The following is a 19,212-nucleotide window of genomic DNA, read 5'->3' on the forward strand; positions in this document are numbered from 1 at the left end:
TGATTTTAAAATTCTCATCCTTGTTTTCAAATCCCTCCATGGCCGCCCCTCCTCCCTACCTCTGTAACCTCCTCCAGCCCAGCAACCATCCGAGAATTCTGCGCTCCTCTAACTCTTTCCTCTTGCGCATTCCCCCACTTTCTTCGCTGCACCATTGGCGGCCGTGCCTCCAGCTGCCTGGGCCCTAAGCTCTGGAATTCCCTCCCTAAAGTTCTCCGCCTCTCTACCTCTCTCTCCTCCTTTAAGACGCTCCTCAGAACCGACCTCTGCGGCCAAGCTTCTGGTCATCTGTTCTAATATCTCCTTACATGGCTCGGTGTCAGATAACGCTCCTGTGAAGCGTCTCGAGACGTTTTACTCTGTTAAAGGCGCTATATAAATGCAAGGTGTCTTTGTCCCTTTGTGGGAATGGGAGCTGTGAACAACACAGTCTTTAAGCAGGAATTTAGCTGCAAGGCTATTTGATTAAGCAAGTAAAAAAAAAACAGAATCTTTTTTTTACTTCCCCATTTAACTTGGCATAGATGTTTGTCAGCTATTGACCGAATGAAAGGACCTCCATCTTATTAAAACGGTACATTTAAATAGTTGACTCAGGTACTTCATTGCAAGCAGTCAATAGGAGAAATCTCCTGTGCGTGTTCCCACGGGCAGACAGTTAGGTGATGGCCAACCTTCGATCCGAGGAAGGGAATTCTACCTTCCAGAAGCACATTTGCCACACGTGATCTCTCCCGTCCTTTAATTAAATTGTTGGTCTTGCTCATAAATAATTAAACAGCTTTTTTTTTGAGCTAGTGAGTCACCATTCTGCAGCAACTAATGGCTACAAAGCTGGGTGGGAATGTAAGCTGTGAGGAGCATGCAAAGAGGCTTCAAGGAGATATAGACAGGCTAAGTGAGTGGGCAAGAACATGGCAAATGGAATATAATGTGGAGAAATGTGAAGTTATCCACTTTGGTAGGAAAAATAGAAAAGCAGATTGTTTTTTAAATGGTGAGAGATTGGGAAATGTTGGTGTTCAGAGGGACCTGGGTGTCCTTGTACACGAATCGCTGAAAGTTAACATGCAGGTACAGCAAGCAATTAGGAAAGCAAATGGTATGTTGGCCTTTATTACAAGAGGATTTGAGTATAAGAGTAAAGGGGGGGAAAATTCAGTTGGTAGCGCCACCCGTTAGCGCCTTAAGAGGGCGCTAAGTGGGGCTCAAACCAACTAGCGCCCGGGCGCGGCGATATCTGTGCCTCTTGCGAAATTGACCGGACATTTTGCGGCGGCGCTAAACAATACCGCCTGATCTCCTGCGCACGCAGATCTTGACGTCATTCGAGAGTGCAACGCCCTTGGGGCGCCTCGGACCGGAAATTCAGTGGCGCCCCCCTCCTTTCCACCTGGCGCTAACAACGACAGGTTGACTGGAACGCATCCCAGTCGCTGTGGGGCTGGGGCGCTATTTAAAGGGGGTCTCTTCCTGGCTTTTGTGTGGTAGCCATTTTTGCACCACTCGTTCTGAGAGAGAGAGAGAGATTTGAAGAGAGACATAGAGAGAAAGAGAGACTTCTGCATTGAGTCAATGCTGTCTGAGGTAGTTTTAGCTTCTGACCATAACTTTGCAGGTACTTTGCTTTTTGGCCTTCATAACTTTGATTGCCCAGATACTATGGGGGCTGCAATGGATGGGAACGTTGTCTTTCTCCATCACATTCGGAGGGCACAGAGATGCAGAGAGAGAGTGGCAATCATGGCCAGACAGAGGAGGGCCAACAGGCCTCAGTACAGGAGACCTTACCCTCCCAGGGTTTTTCGCCAACAGTTCTCCTACGTTAATATGTCTGAGGAGCACTGCTTGTGGAGGCTGCGATTCAGCAAGGAGGTGGTCACTGAGCTCTGTCACCTGCTTCAGCCAGATCTGCAGCCTCAACTGAGGAGCAGGACGTCTCTGTCAGTGGCAGTGAAGATAACAGTGGCTCTCAACTTTTATGCCACCGGCTCATTTCAATCAGCTACTGGGGACATCGCCAATATCTCCCAGTTCGCGGTGCATTGCTGCATCTGTCAGGTAACAAATGCCCTCTTTAAAAGGAGACGAGAGAATGTTTCCCCATGACCCCGGGCAAGCAGCAAGAACGCGCAACGGGCTTTGCGATGATAGCGGGCTTCCCCATGGTGCAGGGCGCCATTGACTGCACGCATGTGGCTTTGTGGGCACCGCAAGAGAATGCCGAGGATTTCCATAACTGAAAGGGCTTCCATTCCTTAAACGTTCAGTTGGTCTGTGACCACAGACAGCTGATACTCGCTGTCAATGCCCACTTTCCAGGTAGCTGCCACGATGCCTTCATCCTGCATCAGACTTCTGTGGCAGACCTTTTCCAGGCACCGCATCACCCAGGAGGTTGGCTTCTCGGGGACAAAGGATATCCTCTGTGCACCTGGCTGATGACACCGCTCCGTTCGCCCAGCACCCCTGCTGAGCTACGATACAACGAGAGCCATCAAGCTACCAGGAACATTGTTGAGCACACAATCGGCGTGCTCAAGCAACGGTTCCGCTGTCTGGACCATTCTGGAGGAGCCCTGCAGTACTCGCCTGAGCGAGTCTCCCACTTCATTGTTGTGTGCTGCATGCTGCATAACCTTGCAATCCTCAGGACCCAGCCACTGCCACCAGACATTGGAGCACCAGCGGAGGAGGAGGAGGTGGTGGAAGATGAGGAGGATGATCATCAGCAGCACCAAGGCAGGAAGGAGGCACAAAGTGGAAGGGCCGTCCATCAAAGGCTCATAGCAAGTTGTTTCTAGGCCCCCTCTGAGGGAATGGCTTCTGCCATTCAAACAACCTGAATGAAACCTAAGCCGGTCAAGGCAACAATGAGTGCAAAGACCAAACATGCAAATTTTGAATACAGACACTTCTTTATTTCACAAACTCTGTGTGTCTCATTTCTGCATGACAAAGTAATAGAAAGAAACACAAAAAAAATCAGTCATTCACATAACTGGCTCTCACAACCTGGAGACAATGTCCAAAACAGTAACAAAAATTTGACCACAAACTCGGCCTTTAATAAAACAGTGAAAAACATTTTGCCACACCTCCTACTTTTTGCCCTTCGAGGGTGATCTGCTTCCCTTGCGAAATTGCCCCCTTCCCACCCTGCTGCTCCTCCGTAATGGGACCCCAGTGGCTGGAGCAAGGCTGGGGGAAGGCTGCTGAGTGTCAGAAACTGAGACTGCAGATGCCCTTGAGGGATGGCCTGGACCAGCTCTGGGCCTGGAGGGCCCAGCTGCTGACTGCACCAACTCTGCATGGGCGGCAGCAGTCTGTCCTACAGGTGGTGGCAGCTGCAGTGGAGAAGTGCCAGTGGTGGCAGCAGGAATGCTGTCATCTTGAGCGAGGACAGCAACTCCCTGCTCGACCGACACACCGGTACTCCCACGGGGCAGCACTTCAGCATCCAGAGCAATCTGATGGAGCACAGATTGCTGGCCTGCTGCGGTGCGGTGAGAGCCCCGGGGAAATCTGCCCGATCCAGCGAGGGTGGCAGCAGCCAGTGCTCGCGTGGCCTCAATCTGCGTCTGCATGAGACCAGCCACTGACTGCATTGCAGCAATTAGCATTTGCGTGGCAGCCGCCTGTGCTACAGCGAAGTGCTCCACACTCCTAGCCAGTGATTCAATGGATTCGGGCAACCTTGCCACTGCAGCCATGAGCTCAGTGTGCCTGCGCTCCGCCTGGGTGCTCATTTCAGCGAGGACCCGCTCCTCGTCTGCGTTCAGTGCAGCAGGACTCGAGGCCATACTGTCCCTCCGGAGAGAAGGCCCCCGAGCTTCCCTACCCCCATCGCGTTGCTGCAGCCCGCTGGGTCCTGGAGCTTCACCCTCATCAGACCATTCCCCCCTGCTCCCCTCCAGGGAAGACATGTCCCCAGTATGGGCATGGGCTGCCTTGGTTGAGGGTTGTGCTGATGGCCTGGCTTCCTCTTCCTCCTCGCCTTCAGCTTCACTCTCACTGGCAGCTTGAGGGCCCGTCTCCTCACCTGGTGAATCACCATCTGAAAGCAGGGAGGTACCAGAGTGGCTTTAGGGTGAGGACAGGGTGGCAGCAAGGGAGGCATGAGTGCAGCGATTTAATGATTTGGATTGAAAGTGTCAAAGGCTGCTGTTGTGAGGAACAAGTGGAAGGAGAGAGGACAAAATGGTGATGACCTTACCATTGCTGTCCAGAACGGGGTCGACGTCGCCAGTGGCGACGGGACCAATCACCCGGCTTGCCACAATCCTGTGGATGCGCTCCTCAAGATCGCTGAGGGGTTGAAGCTGAGGCCGCCCTCCACCGGTCTGTTGGCCTGCAAGAAAAAGGATGGTGTCTGAGTAAATATACAGCCATGGTCTTGCCTGATGTGCCTCCCATAGTTGAATAGCCCTTACTGTATGCAACCATGGTCTTGCCTGATGTGCCTCCCATAGTTGAATAAACCCTTACTGTATGCAGCCATGGTCTTGCCTGATGTGCCTCCCATAGTTGAATAGCCCTTACTGTATGCAGCCATGGTCTTGCCTGATGTGCCTCCCATAGTTGAATAGCCCTTACTGTATGCAGCCATGGTCTTGCCTGATATGCCTCCCATAGTTGAATAGCCCTTACTGTATGCAGCCATGGTCTTGCCTGATATGCCTCCCATAGTTGAATAGCCCTCACTGTATGCAGCCATGGTCTTGCCTGATATGCCTCCCATAGTTGAATAGCCCTTACTGTATGCAGCCATGGTCTTGCCTGATATGCCTCCCATAGTTGAATAGCCCTCACTGTATGCAGCCATGGTCTTGCCTGATATGCCTCCCATAGTTGAATAGCCCTTACTGTATGCAAAGTGTGGAATGTGTGTGTGTGTTTGATGAAAGGGCCATAGGTGTTGGATGAGTGTTGGGCATTGGGGCTTTCAAGACCCTCTGGCCATAAAGTAAGGTTGAGATGGAGGGATGAAGAGGTTTTGAAAAAAAGGCACTCACCCTGACGACCCGAGTGAGGTCGATGAACTTTTTCCTACATTGCACATGGGTCCTAGGCACCATGCTGCTTGAGGAGACTCTCTGAGCCACCTCCCTCCACACTTTCCTGTACTCGCGTGGCAAAGGCCTCCTGCCACTCTCTGGGTACAGAATGGATCTTCTGCGCTCCAGCCCGTGAACCAGAGCCTCCAAAGCCCGCTCGCAGAAGCGCTGTGTTCGCTCCCTGGCCCTTTCCATAGTGTCTGGCTGCTAGCTTTAGCCACAGGTCTGCCCAGGCCGAGATTCAAGGCTCCAGTGAGCAGGGTGTGGCTGCAGAGCAAGATCGACCCTCCCCTTTAAAAACCAGTGTGTCTGTGTTCAATCGCTAACTGACAGCACCTGCGCTGCGCCCGCCCTCTGAGGTAGCGCCTCGCTCCTCAGCCTTAGCGCCTTAAGAGAGTTGTGTAGCGCCTGATTTAGCGCTCCAATCACCTCCAGGGGCGATAAAAGCCAAGTTTGCTGTCGGAGGCGATAATTAGCACCAGACATTAAACTTTGCGCACCGCCAGTAATGGCGCCCCCATATGGGGCGATACCAAATTTTCCCCCAAGATGTCTTACTGCAATTATATAGGGCCCAGGTGAGACCACACCTGGAGTACTGTGTGCACAGTTTTGGTCTCCTTACCTAAGGAAGGATATACTTGCCATAGCGGGAGTGCAACAAAGGTTCACCAGACTGATTCCTGGGATGGGGGGATTGTCCTATGAGGAGAGATTGAGTAGACTAAGCCTATATTCTCTAGAATTTAGAAGAATGAGAGGTGATCTCATTGAAACATACGAAATTCTTACTGGGCTTGACAGGGTAGATACAGGGAGGATGTTTCCCCTGGCTGGGGAGTCTAGAACCAGGGGTCACAGTCTCAGAATAAGGGGTCGGCCATTTAGGACTGAGATGAGGAGAAATTTCTTCACTCAGAGGGTGGTGAATCTCTGGAATTCTCTACCCCAGAGGGCTGTGGAGGCTCAGTCGTTGAGTATATTCAAGACAGAGATCGATAGATTGTTGGATAATAAGGGAATCAAGGGATATGGGGATAGTGCAGGAAAGTGGAGTTGCGGTCGAAGATCAGCCATGATCTTATTGAATGGCGGAGCAGGCTCGAGGGGCCGAATGGCCTACTCCTGCTCCTATTTCTTATGTTCTTATGACAGTCAAGAACACTGGTTTTTAGCTTTTAGCTTTCACTGACAAATGGATGGTATTGCAGAAAGTGATTCCCGAAACACCAGGTAAATATACTGGAATAAAAAAAAAACAGATCTTGACTTATTTGATCACCATAAACCACTTGCCCTGATTACAGGGGAGAGCAGCCTTATTACAACAACAACAACAAATTGTATTTATAGATCGCCTTTAACGTAGTAAAACATCCCAAGGCGCTTCACGGGAGGGTTATCAAACAAAATCTGACACCGAGCCGCATAAGGAGATATTAGGGCAGATGACCAAAAACTTCATCAAACAGGTAGGTTTTAAGGAGCGTCTTAAAGGAGGAAAGTGAGGTAGCGAGGCAGACAGATTTAGGGAGGGAATTCCAGAGCTTAGGGCCCAGGCAACAGAAGGCATGGCCGCCAATTGTTGAGCGATTATAATCAGGGATGCTCAAGAGGGCAGAATTAGAGGCGCGCAGATATCTCGGGGGGTTGTGGGGCTGGAGGTTATGTAGAAAAGTGGGGGGGTTAGGTGGGGTGTGATTTTGGTTGCCCCTGGGGTTATTGTCTCTGGCCAGTCAGAAGTATCTGAGCTGCTCCAGAGCCCTGTGCGGTTTTGAATCGCTCCCTTTTCTGGTTCTGACCGCCGGACTTATTTCAGTAGCGATGTAGACAAAATGAGACTCGTGGTTGGGTGCAAAGAAGACCAGTATTTATTGAAATAAAGAATTAAATCGCTGTACAGTGAAAATAATGAATACAGCACACTTTTACTTAATACAGCACACCTTTGCTTAATAGGGGAGGAGAAACGGACACATCGAGGGAAAATTGACTAAAATTACAATTTAACAAAGTTCCCCTTTAATTCCCACCCCTAATACCTATCTAGGTTGCCTTGTAATGGGCCAGAAAGCTTATGCTCACCAGTGAACGCCTGCTCCCTGCCCCTGCGGTCTGTCTTAGATTCTTCACTGCCCCAAAGTAGAGATACCCCAGTAATTCAAAAGTAACTGCTGGTATTCCACTTCTTTGGGTGGGCTGTTGAGCAGTTCCTCTTTGTAGGCAGGGCATCGGAGGCAAGGCAGCAGAGAGAGAGAGAGTGGCTTCCTGAGGGGCTATCTTTATACCCCATTGGGAGCCGTTATCTTCGCGCCCAAATCTGGATGTATCTGGGCTATACAAAAGGGACCGATCTGTCCCCATTGACTGTAATGGGTTTGAATGTGTTTCCCATTGGTTTAAACTGGTTTGTGCTCAGTTTAAAATGTCTCAAGTGCTGGACAAACAAATCCTTAAGTGTTCAGTCAACAGCACTCAAGTGCTTTGTAAACAATCCATTGTCTTGTGGTCACCGCCCAACCGCAACTGATTGACAGCTTTAAGTACTTAAGCCCTTGAGTCAACATTGTAGAGAGCTCATGTAAACAAACAATCCTTTTGTTCCTCTGTTGAACTTCCTAAACCGCAGTTGATTGACAGTTTTAAGTACCTCAAGTACTTCAGTCAGTGATGGGAGATGTTCAACAGGCTGCCTTTGTCTTCTGCCACAAGGCCTGACAGCCATTTTGATGCCCTGGGTTTTTAAGGTACATTCCAACCAGGTTTTCTTTTAATCAAATAATCTTCGGGGGCTGCAGAAATTTCTGAAATTTTGTGAAACCTTACAGTTATTACAGAGATAGGAAGGGGCGAAGCCATGGAGGGATTTGCAAACAAAGATGAGAATTTTAAAATCGAGGCGTTGCTTAACCGGGAGCCAATGTAGGTCAGCGAGCTCAGAGGTGATGGGTAAACGGGACTTGGTGCGAGTTAGGACACGGGCAGCCAAGTTTTGGATGACCTCAAGTTTACGTCGGGTGGAATGTGGGAGGCCAGCCAGCAGTGCGTTGGAATAGTCAAGTCTAGAGGCAACAAAGCCATGGATGAGGGTTTCAGCAGCAGATAGTTAAGGCCTCCGATGTTCCTTTTACACAGATAAATGGACAGAATTACCAAAACACTGGTAAAAGTCATAGAACCATAGAATAGAAGAAGGAGACCTTTTGGCCCATCGAGTCTGTGCCGGCTCTTTTGAAGAGCAATCCAGTTATTCCCACTCCCCCGCTCTTTCCCCATATCCCTGCAATTTTTTCTCCTTCAAGCATTTATTCCCTTTTGAAGGCTACTGTTGGATCTGTATCCACCACCTGGAGCTTGTATGCAAATCCTGGAACCCTTTGTAATAAAAACAGAATTTTACGTGTAGAGTCGCTGTAAAACCTTGATCAGAGGCAAGGCCATTGATTTCGCATTTTCGGGACAGCCATTGCAGAAAGAAAGAAAGACTGTATTTATATAGCTCCTTTCACAACCTCATTCTGCCTTACAGCCAATTAAATACTTTTGAAGTGCGGTCACTGTTATAATGTAGGATACACGGCAGCCAATCTGCCCAGAGCAAGTTCCCACATACAACAATGAGATAAATGACCAGACAATCTATTTTTAGTGATGCTAGTTGAGCAATAAATATTGGCCATGACACTGGGAATGAACTCCGCTGCTCTTATGAAATTGTGCATGGGATCTTTTATGTACACCTGAGAGGGCAGTTAGGGCTTTGGTTTAACATTTCATCCGAAAGACGGCACCTCCGATAGTGCAGCACTCCCTCAGTACTGTCACTGCAGAGTCAGCCTAGGTTTTTGTGCTTAAGTCTTGTTGGAGTGGGACTTGAACCTATGACCTTCTGACTCAGAGATGAGAATGCTACCCACTGAGCCACGGCTAGAATCCCCCAAGTCCTGAGTAAACTCTCAGAATACCATTTATATATCCATCTGTAACTTGCTGAAAGCATATTGTATGGAATGCATTTCTTGTGTCACACTCACTTTCTGCAACACTTTTTCCTCACACTTTGTTGATGATTCCCCTATTGTTAGGAACCAGTGAATCGTATGGCTAACCATGAACAAGGCCACCGAATTAAACAGGCTATACAGCACTGAAACAGGCCATTCGGCCCAACCAGTCCATGCCGCGTTTAAACTCCACTCATAGGAACATAGGAACAGAAGTAGGCCATTGAGCTCCTCGAGCCTGTTCCACCATTCCACCATGGCTGATCTGCGACCTTACTCCATATACCTGCCTTTGGCCCATATCCCTTAATACCTTTGGATAACAAAGAGCTATCAATCTCCGAATTAAAATTAACAATTGATCTAGCATCAATGGCCATTTGGGGAAGAGAGCTCCACTCGAGTCCCCTCCCGTCTTTCTTCATCTAACTCTGGCAGCATAACCCACTATTCCCTTCTCCCTCATATCTAACCGCCCCTTAAATGCATCCATACTATTCACTTCAACCACTCCCTGTGGTAGCGAGTTCCACATTCTCACCACTCTCTGGGTAAAGAAGTTTCTTCTGAATTCCCTATTGGATATCTTGGTGACTATCTTATATTGATAGCCTTTAGTTATTCTCTTCCCCACAAGTGGAAACACACTCTCTGTGTCGACTCTATCAAAATCTTTCACAATTTTAAAGCCTTCTATCAGGTCACCTTCACTTTTTAAGAGAAAAGAGACCCAGCTTGTTCATTCTTTCCTGATAGATATAAACTTGTATTTCTGTTATCTTCCTTGTAAATCTTTTTTGCCCCCTCTCCAGTACCTGTATATCCTTTTCATAATGTCGCGACCAGAATTGTACGCAGTACTCCAAGTGCACTCGGCTCCCGACCTCATGGACAAAGGAGCTGAATTCCAGAGGTGAGGTGAGAGTGTATTTTGATGCTTTGGCAACATAAGATGTACCTTATCATGCCAATAAAGCGATTTGTATTGTATTGTATTGTATTGACTGCCCTTGATATCAAGGCAGCATTTGACCGAGTCTGGCATCAAGGAGCCCTAGTAAAACTGAAGTCAATGGGAATCGGGGGGAAAGCGCTCCACTGGCTGGAGTCATACCTAGCACAAAGGAAGATGGTTGTGATGGTTGGAGATCAATCAGCACAGCCACAGGACATCACTGCAGGAGTTCCTCAGGGCAGTGTCCTAGGCCCAAACATCTTCAGCTGCTTCATCAATGACCTTCCCCCCAACATAACACCAGAAATGGGGATGTTCACCGATGATTATACAGTGTTCAGTGCCATTCACAACTTCTCAGATAATGAAGCAGTCCATGCCCGCATGCAACAAGACCTGGACGACGTTCAGACTTGGGCTGATAAGCGGCAGGTAACATTTGCACCACACAAGTGCCAGGCAATGACTATCTCCAACAAGCGAGAGTCTAACCACCGCCCTTTGACATTCAATGGCATTACCATTGCCGAATCCCCCACCATCAACATCCTGGGGGGGTCACCATTAACCAGAAACTTAACTGGACCAGCCACATAAATACTGTGGCAACAAGAGCAGGTCAGAACAGCAATGTGGGAGTACCTTCTCCAGATGGACTGCAGCGGTTGAAGAAGGCGGCTCACCACCACCTTCTCAAGGGTAATTGGGGATGGGCAATAAATGCTGGCCTTGCCAGCGAAGCCCACATCCCATGACCGAATAAATAAAATGTGGTCTAACCAAGGTTTGATGCAAGTTTAACATAACTTCTCTACTTTTCAATTCTATCCCTCTAGAAATAAACCCTAGTGCTTGGTTTGCTTTTTTTATGGCCTTATTAACCTGTATCGCTACTTTTTGTGATTTCTGTATTTGTACTCCGAGATCCCTTTGCTCCTCTACCCCATATAGATTCTTATTTTCCAAGTAATATGTGATATCCGTATTTTTCTTACCAAAATGTAATACCTCATATTTATCTGTGTTGAAATTCATTTGCCAATTATATGCCCATTTTTCAAGTTTATTAATGTCTTCTTGTAATTTGTTGCAATCCTCCTCGGTATTGACTATCCCCCCCAATTTGGTGTCATCCGCAAATTTAGAAATTGTGTTTTTTATTCCAAAGTCTAAATTGTTAAAATACATTATCAACAACATTGGTCCCAGCACTAATCCTTGTGGAACACCACTTCCCACCTTCTGCCACTCTGAATAGCTACCCTTTACCCCTACTCTCTGCTTTCTGTCTTGAAGTCAGCTAGCAATCCATCCTGCTAATTGTCCCCTGACTCCGCATTCTCTGACCATGTTCATTAGACTATTATGTGGCACTTTATCGAAGGCCTTTGGAAAATCTAGATAAATTACATCTACTGCTTAACCCTTGTCTACTCTCTCTGTTACCTCTTCATTATCATATTTTTGGTTTCTAGATGTTCTTCGATTTTCTCCTTTAGTAGGGATTCCATTATTTTTTCCTACCACCGATGGTAAGCTGACTGGTCTATAGTTCCCTGGACATGTTCTATCTCCCTTCTTAATTATAGGTATTACGTTAGCTATCCACCAGTCCTCTGGCACTGCACCTTTTTCTAACCAATTATTATATATGTGTAGTACTGTAGTGCCTCTTCTATCTCTTCCCTAGATTCTTTAAAAATGCACGGATGTAATCCGTGAATGTGCATTAGAAATATATTATTAGTCTTGGCTCAAAGTGTGTGCTTTCTCTGTCACACTAACTGTGTCACAACTGGGTGCACTGCTTAGAATGCCCTTCCTTTGAAACAGTCAGGCTTGTATAGGTTTGTCTTTTGGGCCTCCCAACACTAGGTGGCACTGCTCTTCTTCCAAGTCCAGCTCCCAAGTCAAGGCTATGCTGCAGGCAATTCTTATTTTGAAATTTTAATTTTAACTTCAATTTTACATACTGCAAAAGTTTAATTTTAAATTCCCTATCATCCTATTGGGCCTGCCTATTATCTGGGGCTGGTTCCACCTCTCTCTCCCAGGCCTGTGGCCTACTGTCCCTTGCATCTGCTCCATCCCTGCGCCAAGCCACTGTTCCTTGCCTCCGCTTCACCTGCATGTGCCAGGCCTCTCTCTCCAACCCCCATAGCCACAGCCTAACATTTGCGGGTTCCACTGGCATTTTAGCAACTCTTCTTTCAATTGGGCACTTTACAGCCTTCTGGACTCAACACTGAGATCAACAATTTCAGACCATAACCTCTGCCTCCATTTTTTCACATGGCAGCTGTTGATGATTCTGCCATCCCCATTTACACCTCATCTAGACCCATCTTTGTTTCTTTACTTGTCCCATTACCATCTCCTTTTGCCTGGCACCATCCTCCCTTTTGTCATTTAATCTCTCCTGCCTTCCACCCTATCACAGACCTTCCCTTTTGTTCTTTCCTCCCCCCCCCTTTCCCGGCCCCTGCACCTGCTTAAAAACCTGTTACATCTCGAACTTTTTCCAGTTCTGACCTGAAACGTTAACTCTGTTTCTCTCTCCGCAGATGCTGCCTGACCTGCTGAGTGTTTCCAGCATTTTCTGTTTTTATTTCAGTTTTCCAGCATCTGCAGTATTTTGCTTTTATAAACTCTTCTAATGTTGGCCTATGTTTCAAGGGGGCTGGAGTACAAAGGAGAGGAAGTTATGTTTCAGTTGTATGGTGTGGAGATGCCGGTGTTGGACTGGGGTGGACAAATGTAAGAAGTCACACAACACCAGGTTATAGTCCAACAGTTTTATTTGAAATCACAAGCTTTCGGAGCGCTGCTCCTTCGTCAGGTGAAGTGGAGAGATGCATAAAGACACAGATGTAGGAGGGGTTCTAAATGAATTTTTTGCATCTGTTTTCACTATGGAGAAGGACGATGTAGACATAGAAATAGGGCGGGGGGACTGTGATATGCTCGAACATATTAACATCGAGAGGGAGGAGGTATTGGCGGTTTTAGCTGGCCTAAAAATGGATAAATCCCCAGGCCCGGATGAAATGTATCCCAGGCTGCTGTGTGAGGCAAAGGAAGAGATTGCGGGGGCTCTAACACATATATTCAGGACCTCTCTGGCCACAGGGGATGTGCCAGAGGACTGGAGAACCGCTAATGTAGTACCATTATTCAAGAAGGGTAGTAGGGAAAAACCGGGGAACTACAGGCCAGTGAGCCTAACATCAGTGGTAGGAAAATTATTGGAAAAAATTCTGAGGGACAAAATTTGTCTCCACTTGGAGAGGCAAGGATTAATCAGGGATAGTCAACATGGCTTTGTCAAGGGAAGATCATGTCTGACTAATTTGATTGAATTTTTTGAGGGGGTGACTAGGTGTGTGGATGAGGGTAATGCAGTGGATGTGGTATACATGGATTTCAGTAAGGCCTTCGATAAAGTCCCGCACAGGAGACTGGTCAAGAAGGTAAGAGCCCATGGAATCCAGGGTGCCTTGGCACATTGGATACAAAACTGGCTTAGTGGCAGAAGGCAGAGGGTGATGGTCGAAGGTTGTTTTTGTGACTGGAAGCCTGTGGCCAGTGGGGTACCACAGGGATCGGTGCTGGGTCCCTTGCTGTTTGTGGCCTACATTAATGACTTGGATATGAATGTAAAGGGTATGATCAGTAAGTTCGTGGATGATACAAAAATTGGTAGGGTGGTAAATAGCGAGGAGGGTAGCCTCAGTCTGCAGGACGATATAGATGGGTTGGTCAGATGGGCGGAACAGTGGCAAATGGAATTTAACCCGGAAAAGTGCGAGGTGATGCACTTTGGGGGGACTAACAAGGCAAAGGAATACACAATGAATGGAAAGACCCTAGGCAAGACGGAGGATCAGAGGGATCTGGGTGTGCAAGTACACAGATCCCTGAAGGCGGCGGAACAGGTGGATAAGGTGGTAAAAAAGGCATATGGGATACTTGCCTTCATTAGCCGAGGCATTGAATATAAGAGCAAGGAGGTTATGATGGAGCTGTATAAAACACTGGTTAGGCCACAGCTGGAATACTGTGTGCAGTTCTGGTCGCCACACTACAGGAAGGATGTGATCGCGTTAGAGAGGGTTCACCAGGATGTTACCAGGGCTGGAGCGCTTCGGCTATGAAGAGAGACTGGGCAGATTGGGCTTGTTTTCCTTGGAGCAGAGGAGGCTGAGGGGGGACATGATTGAGGTGTACAAAATTATGAGGGGCATAGCAAGTAAAGGGCGGGAGGTTTAGAGGGGATTTGAGAAAGAACTTTTTCACCCAGAGGGTGGTTGGAGTCTGGAACTCACTGCCTGAAAGGGTTGTGGAGGCAGAAACCCTCACAACATTTAAGAAGCATTTGGATGTGCACTTGAAATGCCATAGCATACAAGGCTACGGGCCAAATGCTGGAATATGGGATTAGATTAGGCAGGGCTTGATGGCTGGCGCGGACACGATGGGCTGAAGGGCCTCTATCCGTGCTGTATTACTCTATGACTCTATGACTCTATGACAGCATATATCGTCAGAGAATAATGCCAGATGTGATAAATGGCAGTTAGAAAGATTACCTGTAATCATCTGACATTATTCTCTGACTATATAAGCTGTGTCTTTATGCATCTCTCCACTTCGCCTGACGAAGGAGCAGCGCTCCGAAAGCTTGGGATTTCAAATAAAACTGTTGGACTATAACCTGGTGTTGTGTGACTTCTTACATTCAGTTGTATGGAGCCTTGGTTATACCCCATCTGGAATACTACATTCAGTTCTGGGCACCACCCCTCAGGAAGGATATATCGGCCTTGGAGGGGGTGCAGCGCAGATTCACCAGAATGATACCAGGGCCCCGGGGGTTAAATTATGAGGATCTGTTGCATAAATGGCTTGTATTCCCTTGAGTAAAGGAGATTGAGGTGTTTAAAATGTTAAAAGGATTTGACAGGTTGGATACGGAAAAACTATTTTCAGGATCAGGAACAAGGGGGCATAATCTTAAAGTTAGAGCCAGGCCACTCAGGAGCGCAATCAGGAAGCACTTTTTCACACAAAGGGTAGTAGAGATTTGGAACTCTCTCCCCCGAAAGGCTGTGGATGCTGGGGGTAAATTGAAGCTTCCAAGGCTGAGGTCGGTAGATTTTTGTTGGGTAAGGGGATCAAGGGATATGGGGAGAAAAATTCAGTATCGTCCCGTTTGGGGCGCCATTATCGGCCGTGCGCAAAGTTTAGCGCCTGGCGCTAATTATCGCCTCCGACAGCAAACTTGGCTTTTATTGCCCCTGGAGGTGATTGGAGCGCTAAATCAGGCGCTTCACACCTGTCTTAAGGCGCAAAGGCCGAGGAGCGAGGCGCTACCTCAGAGCGCTGACGAAGCAAGGAAGGGCAAATCAAAATAAACCTGCAAAGTGCTGCTCGGTACTCGAAACTCATTCACACAGCGTTGAATCTCTCCAGAAGTCTCGGCCTCTCTCTCTCTCTCTCTCTCTCAATGCGTGGTGCAAAAATGTCACCGACAAAAAATGGCAGGAAGCGGTTGCCTTTAAATAGCGCTCCCCTTGTCCCTTTCTGACAGCATACCGCTCCCCTCGACCTGTCGTCGCTAGCGGCAGGCGGTAAGGCAGGGGGCGCCACTCAATATCTGGTCCGGGGCGCTAACGTGGCGTTGCGCACTCGACTGGCGTCACAATCTGCCAGCGCAGGAGATCGTGGCAGTAGTGTTTAGCGCTGCCGCAAAATGTCTAGTTAATTTCACGAGCGGCGCAAACATCGCCGCGCCCGGGCGCTAGTTGCTTTGCGCCCCATTAGCACCCTCTTAAGGCGCTAACGGGAGGCGCAAGCAACTGAATTTTTCCCCCATGGAGTCTAGGCGGGAAAATAAGAGTTGAGGTGCAGATCAGCCATGGTCTCACTGAACGGCGGAACAGGCCCGAGGGGCTGAATGGCCTCCTTCTGTTCCTACGTTCCTTAGCTAAGCAAGGTAGCGACACCCACACACAGCTGCGCATGGTTGGCCGGACTAGGCAGAATGTGTTGTTTGTGATCCTTGTGTCGCAGTGCAGCGCTTTCAAACGGAGCGGTGCTCTCAGTGCAACAGATCGCAGGAGCAATTTTTGTTTAACTTAAGCTGCCGGTTCAGCTGGCTCCCCAAGCCTTTGTTGCGTGTGATTGTGTCTTTCAGAGGGATCACGTAATGCTGGGGAGCTCCCGTTAATTAACGAATAATCTCCAGGACACTGCCACATGCGAGCCACCCTCAGGGGGGGGGGAAGAGGGCCATTAAAAATTGTGTTTCTTAAAAAAAAATTTCTTTGAACATTTTTTGCTTATTACTTATAAAAATATCAGACATGGGAAGAAAAGGCTGTTTGACTGATAGTCAAGAATCATCTAATGGGGTAATGAAGAGTCTGTCCGCTTTCTGATTGGCTGGGGGGAAGGCGGGGCGCCGCAAGGATGGGCGTGTCGGGCGACCAATGGCAGGAGTGAGGGGGCGGGGTGGTTGGAGGTCATGTGATGAAACCTTCAGGGATACGTCCAACCACCGTTGGCAAATCCTGCTTTTAACTTGACCTAAAGTGGAAAATCTTCACCTCCTTCGGCCTTCCCCTAACGTGAGGTAATGAGAAGAAGCAAACTATTTCTGTCCCTTACAGGGAAACAAAACACTGGAAAAATAAACACACCCCGCCACACACATGCACACCAGAGATTTGGGAGTTTGTCTCCTGAATTAGGATAATGTTGTCACTCAGCGGGCTGTGGCATCCCCTGCAGTTGTGTTTTGGTTTTAACTTCACGAACAGCAGACACATCCATGGCAATGGATGAAACAAAACTGGCCCTCTTTTGTTTCTTAACTTGTCCCATTACCATCTCCTTTTGCCTTGCACCATCATCCCTTCTGTCTCTTAATCTCTCCTGCCTTCCACCCTATCACAGACTTTCCCTTTTTGTTCTTTCCTCCCCCCTCCCCACTTTCTCTGCCCCTGCACTTGCTTAAAAACCTGTTCCATCTCTAACTTGATGAAGGGTCATTGACCTGAAACGTTAACTCTGTTTCTCTCTCATAGAAACATAGAAGATAGGAGCAGGAGTAGGCCATTCGGCCCCTCGAGCCTGCTCCGCCATTCAATGAGATCATGGCTGATCATCCAAATTCAGTACCCTGTCCCTGCCTTCTCCCCATATCCCTTGAACCCTTTAGCCTTAAGAAATATATTCAACTCCTTCTTGAATATATTCCACAGATGCTGCCTGACGTGCTGAGTATTTCCAGCATTTTCTGCTTTTATTTCAGTACTTATTCAACATAGTTTAAAAATAACCCAGAGTTTCAAAAGGAAGGTTACCCTGAGCAAATTATGGTGCACCACACTTTAGGAAGGATGTCCAGGCCTTGGAGAGGGTGCAGGGGAGATTTTCCAGAATGGTACCAGGGATGAGGGATTTCAGTTATGTGGAGAGATTAGAGGGAAGCTAGGGTTGTTCTCCTTAGAGCAGAGAAAGTGAAGGGATGATTTAATAGAGGTGTTCAAAATTCTGAGAGGTTTTGACAGAGTAGATAGGGAGAAAATTCTAACAGGACTAGACAGACTAGATGCAGGAAGGATGCTCCCGATGGCGGGGGAGTCCAGAACCAGGGGTCACAGTCTAAGGATAAGGGGTAAGCCATTTAGGGCTGAGATGAGGAGGAATTTCTTCACCCAGAGAGTGGTGAACCTGTGGAATTCTCTACCACAGAAGACAGTTGAGGCCAATTCATTAAATATATTCAAGAAGGAGTTAGATATATTTCTTAAGGCTAAAGGGATCAAGGGATATGGGGAGAAGGCAGGGACAGGGTACTGAATTTGGACGATCAGCCATGATCTCATTAAATGGCGGAACAGGCTCGAGGGGCCGAATGGCCTACTCCTGCTCCTATCTTCTATGTTTCTAAACTGTTTCCACTGGCAGGAGGGTCGGTAACCAGCGGACACAGATTTAAGATAATTGGCAAAAGAATCAGAGGGGAGATGAGGAGAAATTTTTTTACACAGTGAGTTGTTATGCTCTGCAGGGCATTGCCTGAAAGGACGGTGGAAGCAGATTCAATAGTAACTTCCAAAAGGGAATTGGATGTGTATTTTGAAAATGAAAAATTTGCAGGTTTATGGGGAAAGAGCAGGGGGGTGCGGGACTAATTGGAGAGCTCTTTCAAAGAGCCGGCACAGGCACGGTGGGCCGAATGGCCTCATAGAGTCATAGAGTTATACAGCACAGAAAGAGGCCCTTCGGCCCATCGTGTCCGCGCCGACCATCAAGCCCCCCTTCTGTGCTGTATCATTCTATGATTGACGTTCATTTCTATATGTTTGGAGGTTTCCTCTTGTACTGCACCAGCTATCACCTGCTGTTCGCCCATGGTGTTGAGCTGCTTGACTCGAGCAGGCCTAAAGCTGTCACTTTTGGCGTCCATATGCAGAGTTCATCCTTCAGATCCTTTGCCTCGATTGCCACACAACAACAGTGGCAAAGGCCAGCCGGGCAGACCTGTGCCCGATCAGGAAAACGCATTTCTGGTGCCAGGGAGAAGATAAAACAAGTCCTGTCAGACTGCACCTCCCTTGATGTTTTTTTGTAACACGGGAATGCGGAATGAGTTAAGCAATCCCTGGGCGAGACTGCAAACTCGGCAATGTTCTGTAACTGGACAGCGTCCTCAGCCCTGCGGGGGATTACAGAATGTTCAGGCGTTTCACGCAAGGTTTCAGCTGCAGCAAAAACCCATAACTTTCTGGGTTGGAAACATCATTGCTAGTAGCAACCACCAGGAACCATTCACAGCGTCAGCGTCAGCTGAGGCTCAGTGGGACGCACTCCTCACCTCTTGGATTCAAGATTCAAGATGCAAGATTCTTTATTTGCCATATGTAACTAGTACAATGGAATGCTTACTCCCCAATCACGCCCACAATAAAGCTGTGGGAGCTCACCGAGACACGTCAGCTATTTTTACAGCGCCGTGTTCAGAAAGTCAATTCTTTGGCATCCAGTGGCAGTGGGAGCATGATGTCCCTCAGCCGCTCCGTCCTCCTCGTCACCGCGGCCTCCTCCTCACTGTTGCCAGCTCTGCTCCACGTGCGGTGGCCTGCTTCTCCCGCTCACCCTCTGGCCACCATTCCCGGCTCCCCTCCTC

Source organism: Somniosus microcephalus, chromosome 1, assembly GCF_052327205.1.
Source record: "Somniosus microcephalus isolate GS21.2 chromosome 1, FLI_Smic_1.0, whole genome shotgun sequence".
Taxonomy (NCBI): domain Eukaryota; kingdom Metazoa; phylum Chordata; class Chondrichthyes; order Squaliformes; family Somniosidae; genus Somniosus; species Somniosus microcephalus.